Below are 24397 nucleotides of genomic sequence, written 5' to 3'. Positions count from 1 at the left end.
GAGATCAGACAGGTCTAGGATAACGCGTGTATACCCCCGTCTTTTTTAGGCCGTGTAAAAATATTAGACACGAATTCTCCAGTTTCCCTCTGGCACGGTTCAATTACTCCCTTGTCATGGAGTTTAGAAATTTCAAGATCAATATCAGCCTCTTCGGCTTTATCACACCGAAAAAGGTAAGGGGGTTTAGTTCTAGATGGTGCACCCATCTCTTTACTGAATTCAAGCCTGTAACCACTTACAGCATTTAGCACATGTGGGTCTGAAGTAATTTTGCGCCACTTTGGGAAGAATTGCTTCAGTCGAACTCCTACCATAGGTTCTACATTATTATGACATAGCTTTGCATAATCACTAGAATCAGATGTCATGTTTACCTCGTCAGTTGAACTGGAGGTTATCGTGCTCTCTTCATCCCTGAGCCCTGCTTGCTGCCGCAGTGCGGTTGGTGCTGGCTGGGATGTGTGAAGGTGTGGGGAGCCGACGGCTTCCCCCTCCCCTTGGGGCGCTGGCCTAAAAAAGCATGGCTGGTAGCTCCAGTCCACGGTCCTTTTGTACCTGTAGGCCTAGTGACATCACTTGTACTTGCACGAGAAGTAGTCCAGCCCGCGTCGCGGTACTGTTGGGGCAAATTTGAGCTTTTTGATGTAATCTTGCTCCTGCCCTTGCCATATGCACTCCTGCCATAGTCATATGGGCTGAAACGCTGCTTTTTGTATTGTCTGCTATGCTCACTCCTGAGGACACCCTCAGTTGCTTTTTGTTCATCTCTTATGTCTTTCATTTGCTTTCCCAGGTCGTCACCAAAAAGGAATTTGGAGACCGGGGTAGAGGGCTTGCAGAGATGCTGGAATTGATAACCAATGTCTGGTTTCATGAATTCCTTGCGCAAGGAATTTAGCTCGAAATTCGCACTGCACAGAAGTGCTAGTGCATCTTGTTGCTGTTCAGTGATATCCTGTGCCGACACTGTATGTATGTAGGCATTGATGCCTCTCGTGAGATTCTTTTGGAGTCTCTGAAATTTGAGGTCTCGTGTCTTTGAAAAGGCAGGTAGCCCATTCCAGATTCTTTGGTTGACTTTCGGCACATCCACCAGCTCACAGTTGCTGGGAATGGGGTATTTAGTGATCGTTTCATCTACCACTTTGGGCTCGAGCTGGTGGGTCAGAAGGTAGGCTGTAGACTTAGCAATTTCTGGGTCAATGGGGGGACCAACTTCCTCAGCCACAGCAAATTTGGCTGCAATGTTTGGAACTTTCTCCACTACAGAAGGGGGAACTTCGCCTTCTTCAATATCAAATTTGTCATCCTGACGACTATCCCCTTGACCTGGTTGGATAATCACAGAGTTTTCATCCATATCTCGGCCCAGAAATGGTGCCGCATATTCATCATCATAATGGCAGTCAGTATCTGCCGAGTCTGAAGGGGAGTATTCAGAACGAGTCCTGATACTCTTTCCATTGCCACCGCCTTCACGGGCTGGTGTCTGCTTTGCCGACTGTGCCTCCACAAATTGAACAACCACAGCTAATTGGCCTTCAAGCTTGCCGAGTCTATCTTCCAAAGTTGAAACTTTAGAGACCAGTTTGGCAGGTGGTTTCACTGTTTTGTTTGCACCGGTACTACCGCTAGGGTTAGCACTGCTTGTTGTAGTAGTACTATTACTAGTACCTGCCTTGCCGGCTCTAGTAGGCGTTTTACCTTTGGCTGTCGCAGTTTTCTGCTTGCACTCTTGTGCGTGCTGGTCTCCGCGACCCCCGCCGGTGGCTGCCGGGGACGCGACTGCTGTCAGCAGCGGTGGTGCGGCTGCGCCGCCCACGTTTGGAACGTTGGTCGAAGACATAAATTCCGTTGCTGTTCAGCTGAAGAATGATCGTTAAAACCAGAAAAAACCTGGCAAAACCTCCCGTGGAGGTAACTTTCGCTATTACGTCGATCCAACTCGAACGAAAACTTGAATATTCAAGTGCAATTCCGGCGAATTTTCCGAGCACAGAAATTCGCGTGTTAGCAAGATGGCGGCGACTAACGAATTGAGTGGCGCGCGCACTAGCGGGATCTCATATACGACGTAATCTCTCACGAAATTACGATATAAAATTTCAACCTTTTTTTCACAAAATAACCTGTGACCTTTGACCTTTGATCCTGTGACCCTAAAATCCAAACAAAGTATTATCCCCCAGGATATACCCTCATACCAAGTTTGATGCAAACCACCTCATGGTTCTTGAGATATCGACAAAAACAAAACGGGACGGACGCACGTACAGACGGAGGACGGACGGACGGACGACCCGAAAACATAATGCCTCTGGCCACTTCGTTGGCGGAGGCATAAAAAGTGATAATACTATAAAAGACTACAGGCCACGCCTTTTATTAGGATCTCTTTGTTTCACCATGTTTTGGGATATCTCAGCCATTTCAAAACCAATTTTTAATCAAATAAACTTTTGATACCCCTTAGAAATGCATGCTCATTGACATCTCATAGAGTGGTTTGTGAATATCTCGCAAAATGTCAAAAGCTAAATCCTCACCTTGACCAGAACTGTACACACCCTTTAAATCACCACATGTCAAGATACCATCAAAGTGTGACCCCAGGCTAAGAGTAGGACAGGTTGCTTCATACCTTGACTGGAGATTCACATTACCAAGGTTTCAAGTTGACTCAAATTTTACTGCAAAATGAGGAATGTTCGTGTGCATTTTAATTTTGCAAATTCAGCCAGAGCCAAGATTCGCGAAATTAAAATGCACATGAAAGTTCTTGTCTACACTATATGCATTGAATGTTACAGGCAGCGCGCGAAAATTTCATGCCGCAAAAAATATCTTGTTTTACAGTAATAAGGAAGTCAAGCAGAGAACCGAGAATATGCACTTATTTTGCACCTTACAATCAAAGTTTTGTGAAAAAAAGAGAGACTCTAAAATTCTCTAAATTTCTAATTTTCGTTTATGATAAAACTTCTACCACTCTATTTGTCTGATTCTGCCTTGATTGTACTCTTTTACATTAGATCGTCCACTGCCTCGCCCTAAGAGCCCTAATGCTTGTGCACTCGAAAAATCACTCCAAAATCTGGTAACATCATGAAAGAGCTTTCAAAACTCTGTCGAATTATGTCATAAACCAAAAATTTCACACTAGGGTCCATCTGTCGGGCAGGCGGCAATTAGCCAAACTGAACAAAGTCTGGAACTGCACCTGAAGGCTTCCTTACATTGGACAAAATAAAGAGAAGGGAATAAGATTTTGATGTTCGCATGTTCTCTCAAGATAGGTATATTTGCTACAACCACTGACGCAAATAAAGTTTCACCTCCTTGGGAGAATTGTTGTTACAGATCAGACGTTAAAAAAGAAATCACCTTCAGGTTCCTCTTTTACAATATTGTAACACTTAACTCTTTATGTGCCATGGTGTAAACCTCCTATGCGCCACATTATTTGGAGACAGCAATGCAGTCATGCTTTAGGAAAACATTCAGTTTTCAAATCTTCACGTTGCATTTAAGGGTGTGTACAGTTCTGGTTGAGGTGAGGATTTAGCTTATAACTTTTTGCGAGATATTCAGAAACCACTCTATGAGATGTCAAAAAGCATGCAATTCTAAGGGGTATAAAAAGTTTATTTGAAGAAAATCTGTTTTGAAGTGGCCGAGATATCCAAAACCAAGGTGAAACAAAGAGATCCTAATAAAGTTGTGGCCTGTAGTCTTTTATCATTATCACTTTTTTGGATATCTCAGCCATTTGAAAACCAATTTTCATCAAATAAACGTTGAATCCTTCTTAAAATTAGATGCTCTTTCATATTTCATAAGAGGTTTCTCATTATCTCACTTTGGAATGTAAAAAACATGAATCCCCACCTCAACCAGTACTGTACAGTCCCTTTAACTTTCATAGATTTTTGTTACTGTGGACAGAGGAAAGCTGTAGAGAAACTGTAAAGCTTTGCTTAGATGTAAATTGTGTGACAAATCTATGGTTGCTTTTCTTTCAAAAGACCAGTAGCTACATATTATAGAGCTATGAATCTAGCATACAAAACAGTAGCAGAAGCTCAGAATTTACTAACTTGCAGATCCAGTGGGAAACGTAGCTTGATAGTCAATAACCACATAAAAATGCAAGCTACCCATGACAGGAATGAAATCGTGAGAAACACTTTCATTTGAACAGCGGCATAAGTCGATTCATTGATTGGTATGGGGCAGGTTTCTGCGTTTGAGTAGAATACGCAAGCTTGACATGCAGTCGACTGAATCGGGTGTGCAAACGTGGCACATAAAAAAGGGCTATTCGTATCACGGCTCTTCCTGTGTGCGACCCACCTTGTACTCTCGTGACGTGAAACCCGGTGGAGCCTCCACGTCACGCGCATATTCCTCCTCGTCCGCGTTCACGTCGAAGCACAGTGTGCAGGACCACGCTCCGCTGCAAATTTGCCCAAACAAAAGGAGAACGAGGGAGTGAGACAAAGAATAGCATCCATCTTTGTGAGCACAGCGCTGAACACTCTCGTACTCTAGTTTTCATCACTATGCATTGTATTTGTATATATTCTGTAATGCTGCATTTTTGTGTATGATTCTGACTGAACATTACTGATTTTGTCAACTCCTTTTTTGGTAGGTGCTGTGAATATTATTGTTAGTAGCATTCACTACATATCCATAAATATTCTTCATATTATAATTATTATTATCATTATCTTTATCATCATTATTCTTATGACTACTACTACTACACTACTGAGTATTATCATCATTATTGTAATAACATTTTCATAATCACGACATTTCATGAAGCTTGGGAAATGATAACCATTTGTCTTGAGGTGAAATCTTAGATAAGACATAAGGCGGTTTGTTTACTGCTTCTAACCTTCGTCAGGTACAATAAGACACAATGGCGCTTGCACGTAAGTCACCACCATGTCTTATCGTACTTCACAAAGCTCCACAGTAGCAAGCAAAACGTTGTATGTCTGCCCTACGATTTCTTCGCGAGAAAAACGATTATCTTTATCGCAGCATCATAAGATTCATCGCAATGGTCAACGTTTACAAAAGGGGATTTCTTTATAACCACATTCGTTGTAACAGAAGTGCACAGTATTACGTGGTGACCTTCCCGGCTACTTAACACACAAAATTGTTGTGGCATGAAATTTTCGTGAATTGGAGCCGAAGGCCTTTTTCGAGGCATGAAATTTTCGCAAGTTGCCTCTAACATTCAATGCATATACGTAGTGTAGGCAAGAACTTTTGCATGCATTTTAATTTTGTGAATCTTAGCTCTCGCGAAATTCGCAAAATTAAAATGCATGCGAACATTTCTTGCTTCAGAGTAAATTCTTGGGATGGGCCTCACCCTGGTAATTCTTTGAGGACTGGGATGTGGCAGTCAAGGTGAAACACGCGGGGGCAGTTGTCGCAGCAGATGAGCTCCCCGCCGTTGTTGCAGACGGCGCACCAGTCGTCGTTGGGGTCGTCGGAGCGCGAGCACTGGGTGGGGTTGCGCAGCTTGTAGCCGTGCCGGAAGCCGAGCGACTGCGGATCGGAGCTGCCGCTGCTACCACCGGTACTGCCACCACTGCTGCTGCTTCCACTGGTCGTGGCTGCCTCCTCGGCCGGTCGCTTGCGGCCAGAGAGGGATGCGTCACTGGACACCAAGTCTGGATCGGATTCGTTTGCAGCCTGGCATTTAGGATCACGATTTTCTGCCTTTGAAGTGTAAAGCACAACAGGAGATAAATTCAGTGGTTGCAGCTGTGTTACACCATGGAGAAAACATAACAAAATAAGAGCGTGCAGCTAAATAATACAATTGTCACTCTCTTTTTTTCTTTTCCTTTTTTGAACATATGAAAACAGCTGGTAATCAGGAATGTTCTTTCCATTATGACAGGCATCATTTCATGGAATTTATTGAGTCATAAATTCCTGGAAAATATGGCACACGGAATGACACATTCAGGTGCCTCTTATGTTTAAACAGACATCAGCACCTGAAGCCCTATTCTGACAGACAATATTTTTGTTGCTGTTTCTGGTGAGCGTTTCCAACCATGAGAACATCGACACTGATCAGGTAATGACGATGATGTCTGTTACGCAAATAATCATTGACTGTAAGTGCAATGGTACAATCTAACACTGCCGAAGTCATCCGTGAGCGAGGTGTCTAGTCTATTAGCCCTTGCCTTCAGCTCAGCCTCAAGGATCACCAAGGCGACATTAGATTGTATCCATTGTACAAGAAATAGGAAAAATACATGAGCATGATTAACAAGCAACAATTTTAGTACTGAATGTTTACATACAGTTCTTTCCTGTACATGAAGATGTAGTGTGTTCTGCATTCAAAATAATCTAGTAGCTTCTTGCAATGCCTCAGATATCTACATCATGGCGCACACAGCGTCGAGATATATCTACGATACAGTAGTTTTAACTGGTTGCACACAATCCAGCGCTGGCTTTATTCTTTTTCTTTTATTTTTAGAAATGGCATTTGTTGCTTTTGCGAGTTGTTATTTTCGTGGTTCAAAGGCGATTTGTTACATTCACATGAATAAAAATACCATGGAAATTTCAGCTCCTACAGTATACAAAATTTCATTACATTTCATTTCACGGTCTGTTCTTATTCCCGTTATTTTTCCTTCATTTTACACCTACCTTTGGCTGTCGATTATCCTTGGGGAAGTAATCAATGATGGTACGCCGGAATTCTGCCAAAAAACGCTCACTCTTTCGCGGGTAGAGCAGGTAGAATTTTCGGTGCTTATTAGAATAAATCAAGACTGTTGTCACGTCCGGTGTCAGGTGGAATCGAATCGCACCAAACTGGGTTGGGAGGGGGAATTTCAGAACATATAAAAAGGAAAGTCAGTAAAATGTTAAAGGCATAATTTACCATTTGCAGATGAAACAAAAACCAAGCATTAGTGCTTTAAAATAGTTCTAAAATGTATGTAAGGGATAGAAACAACCACTGTACAAATCTGAATTGGTACAAAATTTTATATGGTAGGATGTTTTGTGATACAACTGACCTACACATATGCATCAAATGTGAAATCTTGAACATTTTTAATATCACTGCTCCCAAAGGTGAACAGGACCTTTAAAAAAAAAGACAAGAAAGTAACAAGCATAGTAGCAGGCCTCACACTACAGTTGATCAGTCTTTGCATGATTAAGAACTAATGAAAATGTTGCCTAATGTAACGCAAGTGTGCGGTACATCACCTCCACTGTAAGAAATCGCTAACTTTTCTCTTGCAACAAATCTTTAATAATATTCTTTTATTCTGTCAATGTGGTTCTCAATTACAAATTTCTTTTACCACTCGCAAACTTGTCTTACACGTATCCATACGCATCATACTTTGCTTACGAAATACATCATACGGCGTTTGCGAAAAGGAAGGAGAATGTCCGGGGAAACTTGCCACTTCATTTTTCCGGAAACTGGACACCAGCTTCTTGTATGATTCCTTGCACGCTGGATCTGCCTCGAGAAGGAACATGTGGTGGTCACGAAGAATCTCCACAAGCGGTGACTGTGGAACAGGCAATAAAACAAAGGGCCTCTTGAGAGTTGATGCAATTTGCAGATTTTTAAAAATTTTCTTTTTCCATTTAATTCATAAGGTGATTTGCAGATTTTTAAAATTTTCTTTTTCCATTTTATTCATAAGGTGGGAGAAAAGATGGGATGCAGCAAAGACCGAGATCCTCCAATGTTAAGATACAAGCATCTGCCTTAAGGGTTTATATATTGTAAAAGTGGACATTTTTCCCAGAGCACTTTTTCGCGCTCGGCTGGGTAAGGTGATTTTTGCCTGCTTTGCATACTGCAGAATTACAGTGTGAACTATTCATAGCAGGCAAAAATACTTGTGTGCTATATTTTTGTACTAGTTGCATGTCACAGAAAATGCGCAAAAACTCCGCCTTTTCAGTATGACATGAACATTAATTCCTCAACTTTTGCCCTTCTGGAGCCTGTTTCGTAAAACTTGTCATCAGTGACAAGTTGTCATAGATGTGACAAGCTACTGAAATCCTTGCATCTGATTGGCTGAGAGCTAATTTGTCATAGAAATGTGGCATTTGTCACTCATAAAAAGTTTTATGAAACGGGCCCCCGGACTTTCTATAATAACAAGAAAACATGTTGCATGCTGTTGGACTTGGGAAGTGCAGAAGTGAATGAGAATGAAGAGGCAATCCAAGACAGAACAAAAAGTGACTCACCAGTACTTTTAGCGACATGATTTTGATGGTAAGACTGGTGGGCCATTCCACTTGTGGCTGAGGCTGGCTTGCTATGCGCAAGAGATTGGCGATAATGGACACGCAGACTTGGCTCTTGGACTCGGACATCTGACAGAGGAAGATACATGGATGAATATGAAAAAGAATATGAGAGGATAATCAACTAAGATCGATAAAATACATCAATGAATGAATGAATACACAACTGAAGAAATCCATCATACCCATGAACAAATACACGCATCATTAGCATACACAAATCATGCAAGAGAAAATGAACAAATGAATGAATGAATGAAAGAAAGTTAAATATCTATAAATTTATATTCATACATGTATATTCATACAAGGAATGAGTCAATCAACCGTTCTGTGAAGTATTACAATTTGTAGATGCTTCGTTTCCTATAGCCTAGTAACAAAGTGGTTCATTCATCAGCTGCCACCAATCAAGCTCATCAAGTGGGAATTAACTTTTTGCTGTTGCTAGGTAGGGCAAGTCTCTGGCATGCTTTGCAGTTCTCAAGGGCAACTTTTGTGAACAAAGCACACATGAAATTTGCAGTAGGGAATTGAGGTTATAACTTATTGTGAGATATTTGGAAACCGCTCACTGAAAGCATTCAAAAGAAGACAATTCTAAAGAGGAATTAACGCTGTTTTGATGAAAATTGGTTTTGAAATGACTGAGATATCAAAAACAAAGTAAAACATTTAATAAAAGATGGGACCCACCCTTTTTCAAGGGTCTCTTTGATTTTGGACATCTCAACCATTTCAAAACCGATGTTCATAAAATAAACTTCTAATTCCTTTTAAAATAGCATGCTTAAATAGTTTCTATCTTGCGAAATAAAGTTATAACCAGAATTCCCATCTCAACCAAAAACTATACCATCAAGAGCTTATAATCGAAAATAAGCTATCCTTGACATTAGGGAGCACTGTATGAACCAATCCTAGTGTACCTCCTTCAGTGTTCAATACCTTTGAGAGCCCCCCCGCCCTTTTCCATTCATGTGACCGGACAGTGTTAGCTGGCCTACTCACCTCCAGCCAAGACACTTTACCCTTCCAACAGGTCAGGATGGTCTCCTGGCTAATGTCTTGTATGATGTCATCCTGTGAGAAACAAGAGTTCAAAGGTCAAAGGTTAGTACTCACTCTTTTTGTCAGGGTAACTCTACTCCATCTTCTAAACTGACTGGGGGGAAAAAAAAAGGAGAAAAAGAATCAAGTGAGATCCAGCAAATGAGAACAGCAACCATGTAGTAAAAAAAATGGACAAAGAGTACGTGAAAGTTTCCAACCTACTCACAAATTAGTGATATTTAGCATTATGAAATGGGTTGAAGAATGTAGCCAATTGGAAGCGCTGAAATGAGTCACGTGTGCGTGCATGATTTCTTACTATTGCACGGCCGTGGCCGTGCAAAAAAGCGTAAAGTCACTGATGTTACAATGTTTACACTAGCAGTGCACACTCAATCAGTTGTTACAAGTGCGTCGCACACTACTGTACGCGCTGTCAATTCTGTAAACAACTTCTAGTTCGGGCTGCCAGCCGACCTTTCTTGTGCATAACATGTGGCGTACGTATACGCTTATACGTACAGTACTTATATGTGCGGGATTTCCGAGTGCGACGTGCGTAAATGTTTGGGACGAACATCTTCGGACATCTTGACTTTTGAGCGAGTGCTATATGTTGTAGCTGACTGGTATTGACTCACAAAGGTACATGAAAAATGCTGTTAGTTTTTGACTCACTTTATAAATCAAATAATACACAGGTTTGAGTTCGTGACGTTAGTGGTATCCACTAACGCACTCTCACCTGTGTATTATTTGTATACTATTGACTAGGCAAACTAACATACATGAGTGGCTGAAATCTTCATCTCATAATACACCTTCTGGATTGTTCTTTGTTCTGTTCCTGAATGTCTATTTCATTTTAAGTCATCTATTAACCATCATTTTTTTGTTAAAGTCATGTTTAAATTTCCTGTGTATTACTTTCTAAAGGTGAAGATTTCTGATGGGTCAAGTTTGGTTCCTGGGTCCTATGTGGGTTATATGTGACCAACTTTGTTATCAACCTGCCCCATTAGAGATTTCTCAGCTGAGTCAGGTTAAAATCTGACCAAAAGATGAAGGTGTAACATGCACATGAATAATGTATTACATTAACTAGTTGTGCCACCCTTTCCTGATATATCCAAAAGACGCAGTGAGTCACTTATACTGTTTCTAATGCTACAAAAGATTGGACTATGAGGTCTGCGGCAATGAAATCATTTGAAATGCAATGTCTTAGGGGCATTGCAGGAGTTAAACTGAATGACTGAGTTAGGAAAATGAGTATCAGACAAGAACTTTGTATTCAAAGGACCATTCACCAGGTAACCAACAAATAGTCAATTGACTTTAGTTTGGACATACTGCCAATATGCCTCACTCCCGACACCCGTAGGTACCACACATATTCACACATCTTGAAGACTTTGTGGACAACCCCACTCATATGAAAAGATAAGATCAGGGGCATCCCAGGACCCTGTCCCTTCACGACGCTGAATATCAAGTCCAGAGTAGGACTGATTGGAGAAGGCAGGGTGCTACATACCTAAGCACTTGCCCGATTTCCCAGGGCAAGTGAAAATCAAATTTGAGAAAGTGTTTTTGAACAATGAGAACAAACACTTGCCCGAATTGGGCAAGCAAAAAGTTTTGAAATCACCATTTTTCACTTATTCCCCCCAACAAATGCCCAAAGTCAACCATACAGAAGTCCAAATATAATGGCTGTTAAGTGATGCAACACACTTTATATTTCATTTCAGCAACTTTCCAACACTTATATGAAGTAGCCCCAATGCAATGCAATACAATGCAATGGCACCACTTGATCGGACCAAGTTAGTTACTATGTTGTATCTAAGCGTGCAAATCAATGTGTGCTGTTTATTCCAATAATTTAAGCCCTTGACTAGCACATGATTTTCTATATTATTTCCTTATATTTTGGACTTTCTTCTCGCATAAGTAAAATTAATGTTTGCGTAAGTGTCTGGCAGCAAAATTGAAAATCTGCTTGCCCGACTGGGCAAGTGGGGGTTAAATGAAGTTATGTAGCACCCTAAGAAGATTATGCCGTACGTATGCAGTATGCCGAGCATCTAAAAGTCAAGTCAAGTGAAAGAAAGGTGCCACATTGGGAGGCAGGTCACCTGTTAGAGGAAAGTGAATCAGCAATTCGGCCGTGAGATGGCAAAACAATGTATCTACATGCAACCTCTTTTCCATTAAACCAAGTTTAAAGTTTTTGCAAAGGTTACAACTCTTTTTCTGTTTTTTTTTTAATGCTTCATATCTTAGCCTAAAGGAACCAACAGTATTAACAATATATTGAATACAAATTGATTTCACTCGACCCCTTCTTTTTAAGAATGATTTGCATAAATCAACTTAACCAAGCCATTACTACAGCAAAACAATGTAAGTCTTGTCAATGGGGCACGTACATGTAACACAATGTAATTCTGCGAGCGGTTCTGTGGTCTGCCCGCAGCCTATTACTGTGTAAATATGTATTTCACGTAGATCACCTGTATATATATCGTTTTGCCAGATTCATGTAGGACGTGTGTCAAGAAGGGGCAAGTTTATTGCCAATTACGCTGGTTTAACAATTTCCCACTGGGAAGGAGCGTCATATCTCGGTTATGGACTACGCTCTGATCTCAAAATTTGTTTCACAGTTAGATTTACACACTGAAACACATTGATATATTTGGCTACGTGTATTAAAGTCAATTTTCATGAATTTTCGACATAGTTTGTTTTGCCACCTTAAGTCTGAATTGGGGTTATCTCCAATGGGGGACACTTACCATATCCCTCAGGAACTCTCCTATCTTGTCCAGTCGCTGGTTGAAGGTAGTCTCCTCTGACCTGCCGGCAGCACTCACGGACGAAAGAGGAGGCGTGTCCACCACCACAGCGACGACGGAAACGTCGCTCTCCGCGGATGCGTCGACCGAAATGGCGGGGATGTCGAGCTCCGTGGCGCTGCTGGGGATGACGGCCGTCGGCAAAGAGGTCATCTGCTGGCCCTGCTGATCTGATTTGTCAATCTCGCCTTCAGACAGCACCTCAAGGGCCGGGCTTTGGGACAAATCATGCAAAACCACAAGAAAAAAAGGAAAGAATATCAAAGGAATATGAGTATACCACCATTAACCACCTGATACAATTTTGTAGAGGATTTGGACTGAGCTCTACTCACATAGATTGCTATAACACTGAACATTTTTCCAATTGTCTTGACAAGTCCATTCATCCAATTACCCTCCCAACAAAACATGCCAAAGGCATAATGATATTCCTGTGAAATTTTAGTATTATTGAAACTTTCCGTCAATTGTATGGCAAGTGCTTTACATTCCTCACTGGCATGCTGCTGTAAAAGTGGACATTTTTGAGTGAGCAAGTTTTCATGCTCAATCAGGTAAATCCATTCCAGTCTTTTCAACGGCGCTGCAGAATCAGAGACCTTAAAACTTTTACAAATATCAAACAAAAACAATGAAACTCTCTTATTTTTGTGCTGGTTTGATGACATGTGAAATTTCCACACTGCAAAAATTCCCACTTGAACAGTACACCACAAAGGGCCAGGAAATTCTACAGGTATGGTTCACACCTTGCTTTATCACTCCCAGGTTGCATTTCAAGGCCAGAGGATGAGGGCTGGTTATCCTGGAGTCCGTTTGCACTGCTCTGGTTCTGGAACCGACAGCTGGGCCGCTCCGACTCGTCCTTGCTGGGAACCCGCTCGCTCTTCACGTTCACGATGCGCGGCACCGACGAGTCTTCAGAGGGGGCCGACGCAGATGAGGGCGATGCCGAGTTGGGTCTCCTGCTCAAGGCTTCCGCACTCGTGCTGCTACCGGTGGTCGCACCGCCCAGACTTTCACCACTGGTGCTGGCGTTGGTGACGGCGGTGCCTGAGTGGGGGCTTTGCCTCGACTGCACCACCTGCTGTGGATTCTGGTGCTTGGCGACCTTCTCCTGCAACATTTGGACGTTGGTGAGGTCCCCAAACGTCATGAAGTTGCTTGGGATGGTGACGTTGGGTGGAGCCGTGGTAGTTGCCTGTGAGAGAGGCTGTTGCATGGCGGCAGGCTGCATGACTCGGCTCTGCTGGGGGCTGCCCTGCAGCAGGACCATTGAGGCCTGCTGCTTGCTCAGCACTGGTAAGATGTTGGCCTGCATGTTAGGGCGCACTTGGCGCAGTCCAGGTTGTTGCATGGCCCCCTGGCGCGATGGGTGCATCCCCGGCCTAGCTGCGGCCCGCTGCATCATCTGCGCATTCTTTATGAACTGCTGCTGACTGATGACCTGATTTAGGTTGGGCCTCTGTAGTGGCACTCTGGCACTGGCAACAACATTTTGAGGTTGCACAACAACGTTCTGTGGCGGCTGCATGACATACCCTTGTCTCTGCTGCCCCTGCATGGCCATCATGGCCTGCGTCTTATCTTTGGTCAGCTTTGACTCGTACCCAAGGATCTCTCCGATTGTTTGCAGGGCTTCCACGCAGGGGACGTTGGTCTGCTTGAAGTTCAGAATCAGCTCCGACACCGGTGACCGGGTCAGGGGTACGCGGAGGAGGGCGTCTGCCCGCTGCCGCACTAGTCGATTTTGCTGAAGTGCTGCAACATCGTTTTCACTATTGAGAATGATTTTGATGACTTTGCAGCACTGATGGAGCCATCCTTCCACCATGCTTACCTCTCTTGATTGCATAATCAGGGCACGGTTTTTCACAGAGGTGCTCTCTTGAACTTTTCCTTTTAGCTTGTTACAATGCTCATCCAAAACGGCCTTTATTCTGAAAGAAATAAAAGACACACACACACAGAAAAAAAAAATAGCAAAGGCAACATGCTTAATGGACCCACAAAGAAACTGCAAGATCAATATTTGTACAGAATGCAGCATTTCGCATTTTTTAAAACAAATCATGCAAGTTAAATGCTATTCGCAAAACTGAAAAGTTGCAAAATATTGCCGACCGTAACACACCTCAGATGTATGGTGCATTATATTCAAGGAGGAAAATGCTATCATTTAATCTAAATTATAATTTAATCTAAATCACCCAATGTGGTTCTGAACTGTGGATACATCCTCTCACAAAATGGTTTCACAAATTATGTATATTGCACATGCACAGTAATGCATGCTAATACAATTTCCACTGTTAAGTGGAGAATTTGGTGTCAGGGAACACTGCTTTTACGGGACAATACATTTAACAGTAACATTTCTAAGGCATACAATTTTTCTCCAAAGGCACGAGAAAACATTTTTTATCAGACATTTACATGTACACTTGTATGAATTAATAGAAAATTTACATAGAATTTAATCTTACTAATAGAGGAAAATTAAATGCCGCAAATAACAGTGTATTAACCACACCATTTTTCCTTGCACTGAAACAGGTTAAAATCAAGGTGCGGTTTACAAATACACAATTACAGCCAATACCTTCTGTGTGTACATACAAAGGTATGTGTAGTGTGCTGACAATGTTTACAAATGTGTACAATCTGTACATTCTCAGCTTGCCTTAATGCCTACAGCATGGATGATTAGGATGATTGAATGTTCAACCTGAAGACACATTGGAGACATTATTAATCGTTCAAAATTTAATGACATATTATGGAATTGACAGAAGCAATACAGCTTGATACATCCACGGCAAGCAATTCTGCCTACACAGAGCTAATGGAAGAAACATCGTGCTGGTGGAATCGATGTTGGTTCGTACTCCCTGCGCTATTAAACTACAGTACAACTACAACTTTTGTAAAGCCTAGATATAATCTCTACATATCAACCGTTTATTGCTTTATATGCATTACCATCAGGTGCAAACAAATAAATCACAAAACAGCCATTGGAATCCTCCATAGTCATACCAAGAAAATGAAAAAACAAACTAACAACAAAACCACCAAATAAGGGAGAACAAACCCTTCTTCTCTATTTTGTTAATTTTCTCTTACTCGGTCACACCTACACAGAATGTTGGTACAATAATTTCCTTTTATGTTGAGCATTCTACTGTACATTTCTTATTTTTTTAGGGCACAAAAAAAAAAAGCAACCTGTTTTTTTCCCCCGAACATTTCACTCAATTCAGCCAACATGTCAACAGTATCAGCATCCATCAGCGGCCTGTTTTCTGTTTGTTTGTTTTTTTCCTGCGACGGCCAAAAGAAGAGGGTGCGGTTAATACACTGTTATCTATGATAGATTAATGAAATGAGAATGGCGGTTCCATTCACCGTAGCAACGCTCTTTGCTTTCATTGTACTCTGCATGAGTCACACTTTTTCAAAATCTTGCAATACAGAGATTGATATTCTATTCAAAATATCTTATTTATATTGTCTTCAAAGATGCCACAGTGTACTGCAAAGAAATTCACAACATGATCTATCCATACATTCTCCCCACACTGCATTGAATAGTCTTCTGCTAATGAGGACAAAAAATAAAATAAAAAAATACTGTAAAAGTGGACATTTTCGCGCGACTAATCATTCGCGCTCGGCCCGGTAAGAAGAGTTTCGCATGTTTTTAATTCCGCAGAATCAAGACAGTATTGGAACAAATGGCAAGTAAAAATACTCGCATGCTTTTACATGTATTTTCACGCTAGTTTCTGGTTGCGCAAAATGCATGAAAATTTCAACATCACGAAAATTTCCACTTTTACAGTAATAAGTTCAAGAAACACAAGAGTGCAAGAAGAGGATCCTCTTTATCACTGCTGGGTCAAACTTACCGATCAAAGAGGTCAACTATTTGTGACAGAACCAACGTCTGCTGCTCCTTCATGCGCTTGTAGAGCACATCGATCTCCTTGCGCATGTCGCGAGCGCTCTGCCTCTTCACTAGCAGTTTCTGGAACAGCTGGCGGAGGATCTCGCGCTGCGAAGCAGCAGCCTCGGACAGGAAGTGGTACCTGGGAGGGGGGAGGGGGCATAATGAGAGTGGGAGTGGGGAGGTATGGAAGGGAGATGACATGGTATTAAAGGGGAGATCCAGTCAAAATATAAATTAGTCTGATAAAAAAAAGAGTAAAATATTACGAGTTCAACAGTAAAATTTTGATCGAAATCGGTAAAAAAATAAGGAAGATCATGACATTTTTAAGTTTTCCTAATTTTTCATGAAACAGTTCTTGAACGATCAATGTGAATATATGCAAATGGCAAAGTGAGCATGTCATTCCCTCACAACTTTATACCATATAGTTTGTACAAAATTTTGAAATTTCTAGTTTTCCATTAAAATGCAAATGCCTGAGGCTCAAATCCTGGTATATCTAACTGATCACTTTTCTGTAGTTTTTAAACCAGGAATAACATCATGTTTCAGACTTCAATGACAGTCCTATTGAAGTTTCATCATTTTTTGTACACGATCAATGGAAAATTGTGAGGTTACAACACAGTCAGCTCACTCATTTGCATATTCATATCCATTGTATAAGAACTGTTTTGCAAAAATTAGCAAAACTTCAAAATTTCTTACTTCCTTATTTTTCATCCGATTTCAGCCAAGTTCTTACTGCTGAACTCGTAAGATTTTACTCTTTTTTTTAATGAGACTAACTTATTTTTGGACTGGATTTCCCCTTGAAGTCCAACAAGACTGTAGCATGCACATTCTCTTGAGCACTCCCAAACAAACATGTTACAAGATGTTACAAACACTGCCAGTTGCAATGCCAAGTGATAAGGTACAGTAGTCATTGCACCTGTTACTTATTCATCTTCACTAGGACTATTTCTCTACAAAGACATTGTCCTGAATTGCTTTTAAGATCAAATATAATTTGCTTTTTGCAATTCTCATAATGACAAAAATGATAGTGCTTTGGAAAAAAAAAAAATGTACAACTGACAATAATGCAATATGATGTAACATAGTGTATTATGTTTGTCTCCAATTTCATGTCTTGATCTTCAACTAATTTAGTAAATGGGAATTGTATAACCATAGACTTAAAGGATCATTTCCGGTCATTCAGTACATTTGTATGTCTTGCTTCCATACTATGCAGGGAAGACAAGAATCTACTGAAGAAAAAATGTCTGGTCATAACGACTCTCTCGAAAAGAAACGCAAAAATAAGGAATAATGGTGAGAGGACTCACGGATGTTCTTTGTGTGAAACAAGCTGACAGTCCCTGCACGTGAGCTTCATGCACCTCTCGCAGTACAGCTGAAGCCTCTCATTTGGGTGCAACGAGCAGAAGGGTGGCTGAATCCGTGGGGCCTCGGGCATTGCCCCGTCCCCCTCGTTTCTGGGCTGAATGACATGGTCCTTCAGGATCTTGACCTTGCGATGAAGCTGTCAACAAGTGAGAAATTTAAAAGTTGACAAGGCTGTTCTATACTTAGCAGTAGAAGAACTCTGCATTCAAGGTAGTGAATTATGGGCAGACTTTAGAGGTATCCATCCCCTAAACAACATGAATTATTGAATAGATAATATACTTGAATAAATCAATATAGTTACAAGAAGAAATGAATGCAAAGATGGACAAAATTACTTGAAAAGGATTGACATTAACAGTACAATATTATCATTAGTCGTGAATGAGATCAAGAAAGAAATGACGTAACTTGTCAAATCTTGCCTTAAACCCAACAGAACTGAGACAAAAAAAAAAAAAAAAAAAAAATCACCACATACCTACATTGTAACATCTAAACCGTCAGTAGCACTATTTGTGAACAATGGCTACAAAACTTAAATTCAGACTACACATTCTTCATACCGACTTACGTTTGGGCATTGCGACCAATGTACAAAAATGCAGAGTGTAACTTTCCCATCATTGTGATGCCTACTGGTGCATACTGTTTCATGCAGTGTCTGTTTGCCTTCAGATAGATTATCTACAGTATGTCTAAACACTGATCATTTTTTTAAAGCAAATCAGCTTCTTTCATATTACTTTGACCTAAACTAAATGTTAGAAAGGTCATTACCTCATGAGAGATATCCTCTATCATGTACACTTCACTGTGAGACACAGCTCCCTCCTACATCTACAACTGTACATCATAAATAAGCGACTCATACCCCGTTCATACTGCTAGCGGGTTTCAGAGCCTCCTCGAAGAGGTTCAAAAACCCACTCTGAAAAAGCAGCCTCTCGTTTGTTTATACTGCTCGCCAAAAGCAGACCCTAGCAGGCCCTAGCAGGCCCAACCTTCTCCTCCCCTCTGATATATGGCACGGGCTTTTGAGTGACAGTGTGCAAGTTGAAAAGCTTTCTGCAGCAGGGATTGGTCGAGATGGCTGGGTTGTTTATGTAAGCAGGCGATGACCTTCAGCAATTACCTCCAGGTCGGCAAAAAAGCGGGTTCTCGAAACCCCTATGCGTTTATACTGCAGTCGAACCTCCTCGGCCGCCTCTGAAACCTCCCCCTGTAGGTGGTTTCAGAACCCGACCTGATTGGATCGCCTTTTCTGAATTCTGTCTGTTTATACTGAGGTGAAAGCCTGCTCGAGGCGGCTATAGCAGGCTTCAGAACCCCCTTTTTCCTTAGTATAAACGGGGTTATAAGTTTCTGTGCAGATCAGACACATTATGTTTTCATTGTTTGCTCAGATTGTGTAGAAAAGATGAATAACATAAATCTTAAGTATGGTATTTGCTCAAAGAGTTAAGACAGAGAGAGAGAGAAGAAGAAAAAAAAAAGAGTTACAAGAAAACAGACAGACTTACAGTTACACATTGGTCGCATAATCCACCATGACAGTCAACACAATAGTTTGTTGCTGGGACGTCGTCATCACAGTTTGTGCACAGCATCTCGCCCCTGGAGCTGCTCTGTGCCGTCCCCGTGGTAACGGTCCACGTGTCCTCCAAGACATCTTCTGGATTCCTGATGTCAATCTTGCAGATGGGGCACTTGGCTACTGTGTGTGAACAAGACAGAAGGTGGAGAAGTATTCTTAATACTCCCCACTGGACCATCCCACAATGGTTAGCATTGATTTATGATGATCAAGAAGCTTGGTAAACATATTTTGTGTAAACACCTGGCCCCCATCTGTAGACTTCTATCACTATCAATCATGACTTTTACATGATACGACAGAATGCTTCATGTGACTGAAAAGAACATACACTGTACATACAATCTAGTGTCCCACAAGAGGCCATCTACAAATGTACCAGGTCAATAGCACAATCAGGGTATGCAATTGTGTAACAGGGCAAAAATGAAAAAAACTTGGTGAAAATGCTTTTTTTGTTGTTTGTTGTAGCTGTGTGTTCAAATTTTCATTTCATGTAAAGAACGAGTCAAAATTTTGCATTAAACTGCGCATAAATTAGCATTTAAATTAGGGGTGTCGAATTACATTGAAATGACTAATATATTGGAAAAATTCATTAAAAAAAAGGAGAATGTTTTTTTCATCTGATAATGCTGTTAGATATTCCTGATAAATATCTCTTTCATTCACCACCAGCACATAGCCATGACATATCACAAAATATGAATGAATTTCATATTTTCACTTCTCGAAATGGATGATCAATTTTGTAGGCATTATTTTGAATTCAAATAAAACCACTTTTACATATTTTATCATATTTCACTTTTGCCAAAGAGTGAAGAGGCATAACTTTCAGGAATAGGTAACAGACATATAGTGGCCATTATTACAAATTTTTATGAAATTAGGGCTGGTACTTTGGAAGATATTATATTTTTCATCAAAAAATTATCTGTACAGTTTGACCTTGAATGTGCGCACAGTGTTTTTGGATCAGTTCTCATATTTGTAAACACAGATAGAAGAATGAATGTGAGATTTATGATGACTTGAGTTGATATCCAAGCTGTGACAGTCAAACAATGACATATTAAGCCAAAATAATATGTTTTTGCTTATGATATCTTTAGAAATTGAACAAGCATTGAAATATGAACACTGAACACTTACATTGTATCATATGACCTTCATGCAGTATAACATGGGCGTGTATCGCACTTATTTATGCTCAGCAATTTGTAAAAATATAAAAAAATAAGTTCCTATTGCTCAAATTTGCTCAAATTTTCACACAATAGATTTCTACATAGATGTACAATTCATGGTTAAAAAGACAAGGATATTCAATAAGGGGAAAAGAGTCTTTAAAGTGGTCAAATTAGGATATACCTCACTGAAAATACTGAAAAACGGCTGCACTTATTTTACTCAGCATTTGAAAATGGTTCAAAACTCAAAACTGGCTGAACATTTATTGGCAAACAGCGCACCATATTGTAGTGTGTCTTCAGTACTTTCAGGAAAAGCAGAAAAATAAGCTGTTTCTCCATGTATAGCTGTACAGCATGGGTTAAAAGGTCACAATGTCACAAAAATAAGCTAGCATTACACTCCTACCAGGATGGGACTTCAGACCTTATAACTTTCTCCAGCTGAAACAACCACTGTTTTTTATTGCATGCAAGCAATGCCAGGAAAAAATCTGATACCAAACACATAGGGGTAGACTTAAAATATGGACCTCAAATCTTGATTTTACTTAAGTTGTAAAACGCTTTTTTTTTGACGCATTACGTGGGTTTTGGGGGACTTTTTGGTAATTAACCTTAACTAATTAACAGTAAATGAGAAGAAATTTGTCTTACCACATGTGATTACTGATGTCTTAGCATGCTGCATGTGAATTTTTAAGTCAGTTGGTGCATTCTTTTAGAAGTTACAATTTTTTAAAGTGAGAAAGTCATGATTGCATACCCTGATTGTGCTTATCACCACCATCCAGTGCATACAGGGTGCAAGCAATACAAGCTGTTGGCGGGATTTTCAGAGCGAGCTTACACATATGCACGGGAAGAGATTTCTGTTGCATGGCTTGTGCGCTGTCTGCGCTGGATGCCGTGGGGCACTTTGCAGGAAAGGCGGCATATTAAAGGCTGGTGGACTGCGGAATTCACGAAGAAAGTGAACCCCTTAATACCTACATTACGTGTACTGTAAAGTAATTAGTTTGCTGGCAAATTCTAGTAGAATCTATTTGTACCCACCATGCCCACCTAGTGCACCTACATCATTTTGTACATGTACCTGTACTCTATCATTAGGGAATATTAAATTTTGAATAGATCCAGGTGCCCAAGGCCAAGATCAGAATAGTTTTAGTACTGATATAATTTCATTTTCCTTGTAATGGAATAGAAGTCTACCAGTCCCAGTAGGGCCTACTTGAAAAAAAAAAAGATGTCCGACATGCACTCTTTAGTTTCATGCCTCATGGGGCTAATTTGCGCCTGGAGAGGTGAAAGCGACAGAAAAAATCCCCCCCCCCCCAAAAAAAAAAAAATTACCGGTAAATAAAAATTGGGTCGATACAGGCCGATAGGTACCGATGCATCTTGCTTTTGAGCGAATACACTTGTCGCTGGTGCCCATGCTTCAAATTTTGATGCCGATGGGTCACTTGACCATTGTTAGGTATTTGTTGACATGACATCAGTGAATTCACGTTAGAGCTTGATCGATTGTTCTCATAACGTACACACACAATTTTTTTTTCTCCTTTCATCATGGGGAGTGGTTCAAGGTTCAAGTGGTCGTGTGTGTGTATCAAAATATCATCCAGCTAACTTGCGACAATTTATGTCACTCAGATGTGAGATGGATGAGAAGTGAAGAGAGAAGGCCTCCATGACTCCCGGGGTGACGGGCGTCATGACATGAGCACATCTCTCAGCTTGGCTCCGGGTTGGGGTGCTCATGAGGGGGAGCGTACCTTCTCCTCTGACTTAAACTAGAACTCAAAGGTCTTGCTCTTCAAATATAACGCTAACGCTAGACTAGTCAGTAGACAGTAGAGTAAAGTAAAAGTGCCAAAGCCCAGGGAAAGCCAAGGTTCGACCTCCCATGCCAAAATTCAACCACCCGTAAACGCATTGGTTCTACTTTTACATTCAGCAGGCAGTCAAATTTTGGACGGAGCTTGCTTTAAATATATGTGTTTAGACCATTTCTAGTCTAAATTCTAATAATGACATTAATGTTGATGAACCCCATCCACCTCCCCTCCTGGAGGGCATTTCATGAAGCATTTTGGTCGGATATTTTTCTGACAAAACTGTTACAAGCTACCGAAAACCTAGACAGAAAGATCCGTCTGTCCGGAGGACTCTTTTTACATTTTGCCATTAACGCTGTCCTCCGTAGACAGACGGAAGGTTGCAGTACCCATTGCTGTGTGGATGTTCTTAACCACTGTCTCTATGGAAAATTGGGTGAGGTACCTCACCCTTCTCGATTGCGTCTAATTCACGGCCCTAGGTCGGCAAATTTAAGCTTGTATAGTGAAATTAGCTTTTTAAGAATACATTACACTGTACACTCACCAGATTAATGAATAATCCAACATTTTAGTAGAATTTTCAACGTAAAACACAGCTTGTCGCGTCGTCACGTTCAAACTGCAGAAACATACACTATGAATCATTAGCTAATCACATGCGAGGTAGTTTCTACGCCCGTACGTGTTTGTTTTACTAAAACACGTACCTCGCATGTGATTGGCTTACAGATTCAAAATGGCGACTTACAGCTTGCGAACGGCGATGTTGCGATATCGATAAAATTTCTGCGTTATAACCGAGTTTGTATTCCGAGTATTTCGATTGCACAATTGAGAAATTTATCCCAAATATTGCTGCATAATGTGTCATGTCATGTCAAACTTGTTTGAATGTAAAAAAGCTGTCTGAAATTTGGTTTATCGTAACGTTTGATCTGTGCGCGACTGCTCCACACAGGAGCCGCAATCATTGACTTCGGTCTGTATACGGAGGGGATCCGTGAAGCCAGACGCAGTCTCCGCGGAACATTCCCCAACGGACAGATACAGACCGATCTTTCGGCCAACCGAAAACCTTGCATCTGATGATTGGCTGAGAGCAAATTTGTCTGACAACTTTGTCGGACTAAATGCTTCATGAAATGCCCCCCTGAATAATGATGAGCGGGTCTCCCGGACACAACTCTACCCTCTAACGTTATTCTGTTTTCTAATCTGTGAGCATTGCCATTGGCGAGTGTGACTGTGTTTAATTTAGTCATAAATTTACTCATAATCACGTTACACATGATACAAGATTAAACAATCTGTAAAATTTAAATTTACCTTTTTTTCGTCTCTCAGTTTTCCTAACGTCTAAATATCAAGTGGCTACAGGCTAGCTACAGTACACCTAACGTTAGGCTAGGCTACTTAGCTTAGGACAAGGTCTAACGTTACACGTTAAGGTTCTAACGTTAGATTTGTTAGTTAGGCCTACCTGATCCGGGCTGACTGCCCTGCTGCAGCTGCTGACCGCTGGCAATCGCTGTGTTGGTCGCTACATTAGCCAAGCACTGTGCACAAACTGTGTGCAAACAGGGCAGCAGTCGCGGCTGAACTTCGGCGGAATACGGTCTGTTACAAGGCCTGCAGACTGTCTCCACGAAATTATTTTGAGGTTCTTGTCCACTTGTGCTAGGCTCCATCCTGACGACCTGGATCGAATGCACTTGATTTCCTCAAAGACGAACAAAACGTAGCCGAAAAGTACGACATTCATTAATCCATAGAAACTCAAGAGACCGTTCTCAGGACACAGCTACAGTGCTTACTGTATGTATGAGGCGCCATTTCGAGTGCAATTACCAATCTTGGCGCAATGTTACAGTAGTATACACGTGAGAAAATATTGTGTGAAATCTCTTCGTGTGATAACAAGCTCGACAACTCATTATTAGCGCCTATGAGGATGATGAGTTCACGTGAAATGCACTTTGAAGGGAGTCCAGTGGCGGATCCAGAGGGCACGTCCCCGGTTTATTTTTTTTTTATTTTTGCGAAGACAGAAGAAATAAAAAGGAAAAAAATGGGGGGGGGGGGCACGTGCGCCTCCTTTACTTTTTTGTTATATAAGGCGCCTTCCCTTTACGGAATTC

The 24397-nt window shown here is 41.1% G+C and overlaps 1 pseudogene; it reads right to left on the bottom strand.

Annotated features, from left to right (window-relative positions):
• The window catches only part of LOC139741327 (transcription intermediary factor 1-alpha-like), a 30738-nt pseudogene extending 6661 nt beyond the window's left edge, over positions 1-24077 (bottom strand).
• Positions 24078-24397: the final 320 nt, after the last annotated feature.

The sequence above is a fragment of the Diadema antillarum genome, unplaced genomic scaffold (assembly GCF_040938485.1).
Source record: "Diadema antillarum isolate AM-2024a unplaced genomic scaffold, OU_Dant_1.0 seq00000920_RagTag, whole genome shotgun sequence".
Taxonomy (NCBI): domain Eukaryota; kingdom Metazoa; phylum Echinodermata; class Echinoidea; order Diadematoida; family Diadematidae; genus Diadema; species Diadema antillarum.
The sequence above is the reverse complement of the archived record's forward strand: the minus strand, read 5'-3'. Positions and strand labels throughout refer to the sequence as shown.